The sequence below is a fragment of the Neolamprologus multifasciatus genome, chromosome 1 (assembly GCF_963576455.1).
Source record: "Neolamprologus multifasciatus chromosome 1, fNeoMul1.2, whole genome shotgun sequence".
Lineage (NCBI taxonomy): Eukaryota > Metazoa > Chordata > Actinopteri > Cichliformes > Cichlidae > Neolamprologus > Neolamprologus multifasciatus.
Window position 1 is genome coordinate 1190472 of NC_140439.1, and position 10130 is coordinate 1200601.

Genomic DNA, 10130 nt, shown 5'->3' on the forward strand with positions numbered 1-10130 from the left:
ACTCAACGCCCAGGAGGAAGAAGCCTCAGCCCTCCTAGCTGTGGTTTTGAGTAGAGAGGGGGTCCAGCAGCATGGAGACGCTGTTTTTACACCTCTGTTGCCGCACAAGAGGTGCCGCTTAAGTTCTGTTCAGGTTGTCAGCCCCAGAAGGCGCTGCACTTTCCTAACACTGTCTCCCAAGCACAAAACCCCTGCACACAAAATGCCTCAGGTAACTCCCTGTTCAGGTGTGTTAAATGTTCAGGTGACCACATCGAGTGTTCCCGCTGTTTTTCATTGTTGTGCCCCAGAAAAGGTGCCTCCAACAAAATGTATAAATGTACATGTTTCCATCTTACAATCAATAAAGAGTGTTGTTTATTCTCAATCACAAATGCTCAGCCTGCAGGCAGAATGAGCCAGGTCAGGCAGGTGATGCAGTCCCCTGCAGACACACTGGGGGGCGACAACGCCCCGCCGACGGTGCTGCAGGTCAGCCGGCTGGCTGCTCACTTCCCTCAGTGGCGCGCTTGCGCCCCCTCTCCGTGGGTGCTGCGAACCGTTGCCATGGGTTACCGGTTGCAGTTCCGGGTCAAGCCGCCTCGTTTCCAAAGAGTCGTAAACACGACTGTCAACACCGAGGCGGCCATGATACTCAGAGAGGAAATAAAGGCGCTATTGCAGAAAAGAGCAATACGAGTGGTCCCCGCTTTGGAGACAGACAAAGGTTGGTACAGCCGTTATTTTGTTGTTCCAAAAAAAGGGGGAGGGCGAGCCGCCCCCACCAGCGGTGGACGAGCCGCTCCCGCCCCCGCCAGTGGTGGACGAGCCGCTCCCGCCCCCGCCAGCGGTGGACGAGCCGCTCCCGTCCCCGCCAGCGGTGGACGAGCCGCTCCCGCCCCACCACAGCTTCGTCCCATCCTCGACCTGCGAGTCTTGAACACGTATCTACGAACGTACAGGTTCAAGATGCTAACACTCAGACAGCTCTTGAATGCGATCTAACAGATGCTTATTTTCATGTGGCTATACACCCGAAACACAGGCAGTTTCTGAGGTTTGCATTTGAGGGCATAGCCTACCTACCTACCTAGTGCTGCCGTTCGGGCTGTCGCTCGCTCCTCGCACCTTTACGAAATGTGCCGAGGCAGTGCTAGCGCCCCTCAGAGAGAGAGGAATCCGCATCTTAGCCTACCTAGACGACTGGGCTCTCGTAGCCCAGTCGAGAGCCCAGTCTCGACTGGGCTACTCAAAACCACAGCTAGGAGGGCTGAGGCTTCTTCCTCCTGGGCGTTGCTCCAGAGAGAAGGCGGAGACACAGCTGTCGCTGGTTCTGTCACACATTCAGACACTGGGGTTCTCTGTGAACTTTCAAAAGAGCTCGCTAATCCCGGGTCAGCAGATTACTTTTCTCGGTTTGGAAATATGCTCGCTTTCCAGCCGCGCACGTTTGTCGGAGCACAGAGTGGCCGCGTTTCATCGCTGCCTCGCTCAGTTTCAGTTGGGACGCAGACTGCGTTTCCAGACGGTATTAAGCTTGTTGGGCATGATGGCATCTATGATCGCCGTAGTGCCACTTGGACTGTTAAAAATGAGAGCGTTTCAACGCTGGACTCTCTCACCATTTGTGTGCATCGCGTCACCTCCGGAGGAGGCTGCCGGTAACCGTGTCTTGCATGCTAGCTCTCAGTCCTTGGAGGGAGCCCGGGCTGCTGCACCAGGGCTCTCAGATTGGGAGGGTGTTGTTTCGCAAGGTGGTGTCCACAAATGCTTCCCTAAGAGGGTGGGGAGTGCTGTGCGAGGGTGCATCAGTGAGAGGGATCTGGTCCGCAGCCCAGCGCCAGCTGCACACCAACCACTTAGAGCTGTTAGCAGTGTTCTTAGCTCTAAAGCATTTTCGTCCAGTCCTGGAGGGCCAGCATGTCTTAGTCAGGACGGACAATTCAACAGTGGTGTCTTACATAAACAGGCAGGGAGGAACACGCTCTCTTCCCCTGTTGAACCTGTCTCGCTCTCTGCTGTTATGGTGCAGTCTTCATTTTCTGTCTCTGAGAGCCACCCATGTCCCGGACCACCTGAACCTGGGGCCGTACCTTCTCCCCCCTACAGGGGGGGGTCCTCTGGTGAGAGAATGGAGGTTACACCCTTTAATAGTGGCTCAGATTTGGGACCTATTTGGCAAGGCGCAAATAGATCTTTTTGCTTCCAGGGTAAATACTCACTGCCCCCTGTTCTTCTCCATAATCGACCACGATGCACCCTTGGGCTTGGACGCACTAGCGCACCAATGGCCAGATGTGCTCCTGTATGCATTTCCCCCAGTGGAAATGATATCTCCAGTTCTAGAGAGAGTGCGTTGGCATTCCCTCTCTCTGATTCTAGTGGCCCCTTGGTGGCCCACAAGGTCGTGGTATGCAGAGATAATCAGCCTGCTAGCAGCAAGTCCTTGGCAGCTCCCTCTCCGCAGGGATCTCCTCTCTCACGCAGGAGGAGAAGTGTTTCATCCGCGCCAAGATCTGTGGCGCCTTCATGCTTACCTGCTGAGAGGTTAAACTTGATTGCTAAGGGTTTGCCACCTAGTGTGATAGCAACAATTCAGAGCGCTAGGGACTCATCTACTAGAGGCTTGTACGCTTACAAATGGCGAGCCTTCGAGCAATGGTGCCAGGACCGCCACACTCTCCCATTTCAGTGCTCTATTGTGGATGTTTTGACATTCCTGTAGGAGCTGCTGGATAAGGGCCTTTCATTTTCGACAATTAAGGTTTATTTAGCAGCTATATCTGCTTGACATATTGGCTTTGATGGGGTGACACTGGGTGCACATCCCCTCGCCATACGTTTTCTGAAAGGAGTTTGCCGGCTGAGGCCCGTGCTTAAGTCCAGTGTCCCTGCTTGGGACTTGTCTTTGGTGCTGGAGGCCCTTTGTAACCCCCCGTTTGAACCCATTGAGTCTATGGATGTGAATTTTCTTTCATATAAGACTGCATTGCTTCTCGCTTTGGCTTCGGCCAAAGTGAGTGGGTGACCTTCATGGGCTCTCTGTGCATCCCTCCTGCACACAGTTCTCTTCTGATGGCCACAAGGTTGTATTGCGTCCAAATGCTGCCTATTTTCCCAAGATCATGCCTGCATCTTCTAGCTCAATGGAGTTTGAGTTGCTGAGCTTTTGCTCCCCTCCTTTTGCATCAGCAGAGGAGGATGCATTCTCTTTGTCCAATGCGGGTGCTACGCACCTACATTGAGCGCACTCAGAATGTGCGTTTATGTGACCAGCTGTTTGTCTGCTTCGATAATCCAAATAGAGGTAGAGCTCTGTCCAAACAGAGGCTGTCCCACTGGATTATAGAAGCTATCTCACTGGCATATGGCACCAGTGGTCTTGCTTTGCCCCACGGGGTGAGAGCTCATTCCACCAGGGGGATGGCAACCTCATGGGCTCTTTTTAAAGGGGTGCCTGTAGCTGATATTTGTGCAGCAGCTAGTTGGGCATCACCGCACACTTTTGTGCGGTTTTATCGGTTGGACGTTACAGCCCCTTCGGTGGCTCATGCTCTCCTTTCTGCTGGGTCTACCACTCACTGAGGATGTGGTGGTCCGATTCCGGTTCGGTGGCTGCTCTGTGGGGCGTGTGTTGTACCGAGTGAATCGACTGAAAGGGAACGAATAGTTATGTCTATAACTTCTGTTCCCTGGAGGAGAGGAACGAGGTACAACACAAGGTGGCCCCACTGAGCAGTTTGGCTCAGTGAAGAGCAGCTATCAAACTGAGGGATGACTGTGATGACAGCGGCTATATGTGCAGGCGGGGCCGTGCGCGTGTCATCACACGTCATCTGCCTTAAAGGCGTGATTAAAGGTTTCTTCAGCCAGGACACGGGAGGGCGTGATATCCCATACTTATGTGTTGTACCTCATTCCTCTCCTTCAGGGAACAGAAGTTATACACATAACTATTTGATTCGTTCGCTCTATGATTCAGCACAGGAGGGAGGGGGTGAGTGAGTGAGTGATTCGTTCGCTCTATGATTCAGCACAGGAGGAAGGGGGTGAGCGAGTCCTGAGTGATTCGCTTACGTTTACGATTCAGCACAGGAGGGAGGGGGTTAGTGAGTCCTGAGTGATTCGCTTACGCTTACTATTCAGCACAGGAGGGGGTTAGTGAGTGAGTGAGTAATTCGTTCGCTCTATGATTCAGCACAGGAGGGAGGGGGTGAGCGAGTCCTGAGTGATTCGCTTACGCTTACGATTCAGCACAGGAAGGGAGGGGGTGAGTAGCTCAAATGTGCTGTTTGCATGTTAGCAGAGCGATGCTACTGTGAACCGAGGAGCTATTTTCTTGATGTGAGCTTCTACTCAGGGTTTTTTCTTCCAGTTCAGAGCAGAAATTTTTTTGTAAAGATACTGGATGTTGTGTTTTTCTCCACAATTTTAATTATAAGCTAGATACATTGCTGCTAACAGAAACAGGGATGAGTCAGTGAGTCAGTTGGGCTTGTGAATCATGATTCATGAGTCAGTAAAGTGATTCTCGAGTATTGAACGATTCGTTCATGATTTGCGCATCACTAATCTTTAATCAAAGGCATAATGTGGCTTATAGTCGTATAATGTTTCAACAATTCTTTGAATAGAAGTATAAGATAGTGTAATAATCTCACAGCAGTGAGATTTTTAAATTGTTATCATAAATGTGTCTACTAAGACTTGTTTTGCTATCCTCATTCAATTTAATTCAATTCAATTTATATAGTGCAAAATCACAACAGTCACCTCAAGGCAGACCCTACAATAATACATACAGAGAAGAACATAACAACCCCCTATGAGCAAGCACTTTGGCGACAGTGGGAAGGAAAAACTCCCTTTTAACAGGAAGAAACCTCCGACATAACCAGGCTCAGGGAGGGGTGGGGCCATCTACGGGACTGGGGTGATATTCCCTTTCTCATTCAAGCAAACTTTCCAGCCAATTAACATTAAATCTATGAAGACAATCTTCAAACAACATGCTTTTTAAACAGAACTTTTTTAGTGCATCTTTTCATCTTTGGACAAATTCCCACACCGTAGCAGTGTTGGGTGTAATGTGTTACTAAGTAACGCATTACTGTAATTAAATTACTTTTCCACTGAAAAAGTAGAGTAACTAATTACTGTTCATTTTTAGGTATTTAGGTATCGGCTGCTGTTAATAGCAGGAGTAATCTACTGAAGCGCCTGACACGAGAGTATAGACGAACACTTCTGAGTGATCCTTGTTCATCATCCATGGATAACACCGCGGCAACTCCTGCTAAACAGGCAAAACTTGATTTTACTTCAGCAGCACAGAAAGGTGAGCTTAGAAAAATTATTGCAGGCTACTGTTGAGGAGTAGTTGGTGAGGGCTAGTTCTTTTAGGTTCAGCAGCTAACAAGATGGTGTATCGGTCAGGATACAGGAAGGAGGACAAGAGGCTTCCACTTTGCTGGATTGTCACCGCCAGCTGTTTTATTGCCACCTAGATGCTCAGTGTTGCCAGCAGTCTGTAGTAACAAACAAGTTGCCATGAGTATATAAATATATACAGCAACAGCTTCACTAAGATAAACATAAAAAATGAAATTAAATAAACCAACACATCCATCTGAATATACACATAACACAACATATATGATTTGGACTATGCCAATCTTACATCTCTTGCTCCAAACACAGAAAGGGCACAATTAAACACAGTGAGAATGTCATACATAGCCGAAGCATTCACTCTAACTGTGAACAAAGGGACTTTGGCGCCTTCATGTGGCTGAATAAAATTACTACATAATGGCGGCGGCCAGCGGCACATGCCTCTAGTCATGAGATGAAAAAACACGCTGCTATAATACGGTAGAAAGTAACTAAAGCCGCGGCAAACATCAGGATCGGAAAATAAACATATTTAAGGAAACTTACTTCCAGTCATGAACTTAACACTCGGAGCATCACCGTGAAGGATTGCAACCAGGAACACAGCTTACATGATGAAGTAAAACAGAACTACCACGGAAAACAATCTCCCCTTCTCGAGTAGCATCGTGTTACCCCCAACTTCTGCCTATGTCATTTCCTACGACTCCACCCCACACAATATTGCAGAACATAGACATAAAATCCCAGAGCCTTTTATACAGCCGCCCCCAAATGTGGTTACACATTTGCTCCCCAAAAAAGGCTCCCTAATCAGTTCCGGGAGGCGACTTGCTATTCTTCTCAGTATCTCCGTCTTTCGATGGCACGGCAGGTAAAACTACCAACCGAGCAACTGGTCTGGTGTACCCACGTCCATTAACGTTCACATTAGCAGATCTGACAAGTCCATCATCACTACGATGAATCTTGATCACATGGCCTATTGGCCACAAGGTTCGAGGCAGCTGCGGCTCTGCAACCATAACAACTGCCTTTTCCAGAAGTTCAGGAGGAGTTGACCGCCACTTCTGTCTCGCCTGTAAGCCAGGCAGGTATTCCTTGATGAATCTTGCCCAGAACTGATCAGCAACGTATTTTTTTGCTAAAGCATATAGTTAGGGCTGGACCAGGTGACCCTGAATCCTCCCTTAGTTATGCTGCAATAGATGTAGGCTGCCGGGGGATTCCCATGATGCATTGAGTTTTTCCTTTCCAGTCACCTTTCTCACTCACTATGTGTTAACAGACCTCTCTGTATTGAATCGTATCTGTTATTAATCTCTGCCTCTCTTCCACAGCATGTCTTTTATCCTGTCTTCCTTCTCTCACCCCAACCGGTCGCAGCAGATGGCCGCCCCTCCCTGAGCCTGGTTCTGCCGGAGGTTTCTTCCTGTTAAAAGGGAGTTTTTCCTTCCCACTGTCGCCAAAGTGCTTGCTCATAGGGGGTCATATGATTGTTGGGCTTTTCTCTGTATCTATGAAGCGCCTTGAGGCGACATTTGTTGTGATTTGGCGCTATATAAATAAAATTGAATTGAATTGAATTGAATTCCCTTTCCTATACACTTCCGAAATGTGGGGCTGCCGGGGGGTTGAACTGAAATCTGATCTTCTGACGGGCGAGCCTCCCTTGCAATGTCTCTGACATGTTGGCAAAGGCTTCTCTGAGTTCTCGTTCTCCCCCTTTGAAATTGGTCCCACAGTCAGACCATAATTCTGCCAGTGTCCCTCTTCTGGCTATGAATCGCCTCAGGGCCATGAGGAACGCATCCGCGTCTAAGCTACTTAGGAGATCCAGATGTACCACCCTCGTCATCATACAATTGAAAATGATTCCCCAGCGTTTCTCGTGCTGTCTTCCTACCGTCACAAACATAGGCCCGAAACAGTCAACACCGGTTGAGTAAAAGGCTGGTTTGTACAGTCTAAGCCGAGCAGCTGGAAGGTCAGCCATCTTGGAAACAGAGGGTTGTGCCTTCCAACGCTGGCACTCAGGACAGGTTCGCTGGTGCTTGCGAATTGCCTCTCTTCCACGCAGTATCCAATAAGACCTCCGCAGCTCCGCGAAGACCCGTTCGGGACCTGGATGATGCAGATCAATGTCATATTTCTGGATAAGCAGACGTGTGAAAGGGTGTGAAGGATCCAGGACAATTGGATGCAATATAGGTCCGTAAAGACCTTCTAGGCATCACAACCGACCCCCTACTCTGATGAGGCCCGCTGAAGTATCCAGTTCAGGTGAGACCATTAGACCACCGATTAGGCACTTTGAGCTCGGCCAGAGCCTTCCCTCTCGTCAGGTCATCCGCTGGATTACTCTCTGAGTCTATGTAGCGCCAGGTACAGTGTTTTGTCAACTCCTGTATCTCAGCTACCCTGGCTCCTACAAAAACCTTGTAGCGGCAGGACTGTGAGCTCAACCAGGTGAGAACAGTGGTCGAATCAGACCACAGGACTGTTCTTTCAATTGCTGAGGTGAGTTCCCTATTCAGGGTACTGGCCAGCTGCGCTGCCAGCAAAGCTCCGCAGAGCTCGAGGCGGGGAATAGAGAGAGCTTGTTTGGGGGCTACACGGGATCGAGCTAGGATGAAGGTGAGGGGAACTTGCCCATCCTGTTCTACAGTCCTCATATAAGACACCATTCCATAAGCTTTCTCAGAAGCATCTGCTAAAATGTGCACCTCACAGATGGCCCCCTTTGAGTTAGCACTGGCAGGAACATAGGCACGTGGGAAGGTAAGGTGAGGTAAAAACTGAAGCTCCACCTCCCAGTCAGACCAAGCTTGCAGGAGGGTGGAGGGGAGATTAGAGTCGTCCCAACCATGGTTCTTATCCCATAGCTGCCTGAGGAGGAGCTTGGCCCGAGTGGTGAAGGGTAACAGATAGCCCAAAGGGTCGTACTGTGAGGCTAGGACTCTATAGATGTTTCTGAGGGTTGGCATCTCATAGGACACGAGCCTGTGCTTATAACCCAAGGAGTCGGTATTCCAGTCCCAGCTGAGCGTGGTCTCTAGCGGGTTGGATTTGTCCTCAGCTAGCCACAGATCCAGACTCTGTGATCTAGCTTCTGGAGGCAAATGGCTCAGGACACTTGGATCATTACAAGCCCACTGACGTATCTCAAAGCCAGCCAATTTCAGCAACTCTCTTAGCCGATCCACCAGATCTCTAGCTTCTTCCGGTGAGCCAAATCTCTGTAGGCAGTTGTCTACGTAGAAACACCTCTCGATGGAGAATCTCAGGCTGTCGTCAGGCTGTGTATGCTCCATCGCCCTGCATACATACGCTGCAGGGCGAATGTGGCGCAGCAGGGGCTTGAAGTTGTCCCAAATGGCAGGACCTGCCACTTGAAGATTTTAGGGGGTTCATTCACCTTTAAGTCCTGCCAAAGGAACTTCAACAGGGGCCGGTCTTCAGGGAGGAGCAGTACCTGATGGAACATCCTGATGGAACATCAAAAAAAAAAAAAAAAAAAAAAAAAAAACATCCCCTTGATGTCTCCACTCACAGCTATGGGGTGTTCACAAAACCTGACCAGCACCCCCAGCAGGGAAGCTCCAAGAGTAGGGCCAGGCAACAGGAACTGGTTCAGGGACTGTCCAAGGTATCTATGGGAATAGTTAAACACCAGGCGATTCTTCCCGTTATGACTGACAAGATGATGCAGTATGTACCAGTTCTCCTTGGGCGAAGTCTCATACATAACTTCCTTCACGGCTCCTGATTGGATCAGCTTCTGCATTTCTGCCCTGTAGGCATCAGCCCGACTGGGATCCTTTAACAGGCGCCTTTCTGTGCTTCGAAGCATGGGCATGACTGATTCCTTTGGTGCATTCAATGGTGGCATCTGTGGGTGACGGATTAGAGGTGTAGCATACCTGAAGACTCCCTCAACCATCCTGCGAGTTGTTCTTGCCTCGAGCAGGGCCACAGCCAGCTGATCCTGTTTCGACCGAGTGACCTCTTTCTCGGATCAGTAAGGCACCACGTTCACCTGCCAGAGCCGCTCCACATGCTTGAGCAACTCGTCTGATTGGGTGGATGTATACAGGGATAGGACAGGCTGGGTCTGCCGCCCCATGAAAAGACTTGGCCCTTGAAAGGTCCAGCCAAGCCGGGTGTGGACTGCTGCTGGGCCTCCAGGTGGGCCGACGCGGACTGGTTCTATGGGGGTGATCAGGTGTGGCTGGTCTGAACCAATAAGGAGCAGAGGCTTGGCTTCCTTCAGGGCAGGGACCATGCAGGTATTTGTACTTCCTTCTCAGCTGATCGATAGGATAGGTATGGTGAGCTAAGTTGAGACGATCAGCTGTGAACGCTCCGTCAATCTTGTAGTAGGATCCAGGGTTGGTAGTAGCAGAGACGCTGAAGGATACGGTATGTCCGTGAAGCATCTGAATATCTTGGCGGACGGTTCATAATGGCAGGTCCTCCGGGATGCCTGTCAGACCAAGAGTCTTTGCAGCAGTGGGGAGCAGCATGGGCCTCTCTGAACCGTCAAGTATAGCAAAGGTGTCTAGAGTACGCTCTCCATGGCTCAAAAGCACAGGTACAATCTTCAGCATGACACGATTGCCAGCCCCATGGCGATCAAGGTAGAGTGAGCCCGAAGCTGAACTGGTTAGGCAGCTTTCCTCCTTTGCAGCCATGCCAGCGTTGTTTCCTTCTGTCCTGGCATTTACCTTGTGAAGAGCCAGCAGATGTTTGCCCAG

At 50.0% G+C, this 10130-nt stretch overlaps 1 long non-coding RNA gene and 1 pseudogene across 1 annotated transcript; one reads left to right on the forward strand and one right to left on the reverse strand.

The window, feature by feature from the left end:
• The first annotated feature begins 393 nt into the window (after positions 1–393).
• On the forward strand, positions 394–2770 carry LOC146525076 (uncharacterized; annotated as a pseudogene).
• A 2669-nt stretch (positions 2771–5439) lies between these two features.
• LOC146525077 (uncharacterized) lies at positions 5440–6966 on the reverse strand. The gene is made up of 2 exons (XR_014873712.1): positions 5920–6966; positions 5440–5507 (listed from the first exon to the last, which is right to left on the reverse strand). It is a non-coding gene; the product is annotated as an uncharacterized LOC146525077 (long non-coding RNA).
• Between the last annotated feature and the right edge of the window lie 3164 nt (positions 6967–10130).